The following is a 1141-nucleotide window of genomic DNA, read 5'->3' on the forward strand; positions in this document are numbered from 1 at the left end:
AAGTTTTGATGGGTCGTGAACACTTCAGAGAAGACAAAAATGAGAAATGCTTGAACAGTATGCAATAAATGAAATTAAATAAAGTACAAAATGTTTTCTTAGGAGAGAGAAATGCCTAAAGAGTAAGTGAAAAATGGCAGAGTAGACAGGAGACTGCAAACAAGTATCAACAGTTACAAATTTAGTGCTAAGTCAGCCAGCTGGTGCTGTTAAAATAATTAAGTTATTCTTGGTTGTATTGACTGGCATGTGATGTTTAATAAACAGAAGAGGTAAACTGCTCTATGTATCCTTCGTGTAGCCACATCTAGAGAACTGTGTCATCATTTGAACTTCCCACATTATGAGAGCTCCAAAAAGTTATACCTAGAGAAAAGAATGAGGAAAGCCTGAAAAATCCAATTAGCCCAGAAAATACAATACACATTCTTTTTCTCCATGCCTTTTCTTGGCAGAAACACTAGCTTTCCCAGGTCAAAGCCTTTGCTTCCTCTCATCTGTACCATCCCTATTGGTTTAATTTTTCGTGAGGTGATTTGGGTTTGGGTTTTTTTCTATTTTTTCATACAAAAAGTATGTCAGCACTGAGCAGACAGTAGGAATGGCTAGTCACAGGTAAAAATACCCAAAGTCGGGATTTTTCCTGAAATTAAATAGTCCTCTAAGACCACACAGGGTATAAGTTTTACAATATACATAAGGCTGTTTTTAAGATGATCAAATATTGACATTCCCACAAGACTTGGCTATTATCCAAATGGATTAAGATTTATTAAATGAGATACAGGATGTTAGATAAACTTCTAACCATAATGACAGATTAGCACTGGAACATATATAGAATGGATATGAAATCTTTGTTCTCTGAGGCTGTTTAAGCAATGTGAATTTGTAGCACATGTACATGCAATTTAATGTAGGCTGTACAGGTGACTGACACACACATGAGTCAGCCCTAGGACAGAATGTGATGTAGGTGACATGTAAAGGCAGTTTAATCCATGTCATAACATGGGCCAAAGCCAGGCATCACAATGCAACACTGTATAAATTAAAACTTTTGAACATCATGAAGTACTGTGCAGTGCTCATCCCCTCTTATCTTAGAGTAGTCTGTAGCTCAGGATTTCCAAGGCTTTTT

Source organism: Corvus brachyrhynchos, unplaced genomic scaffold (genome assembly GCF_000691975.1).
Source record: "Corvus brachyrhynchos isolate BGI_N302 unplaced genomic scaffold, ASM69197v1 scaffold116, whole genome shotgun sequence".
NCBI classification, from domain to species: Eukaryota; Metazoa; Chordata; class Aves; order Passeriformes; family Corvidae; genus Corvus; species Corvus brachyrhynchos.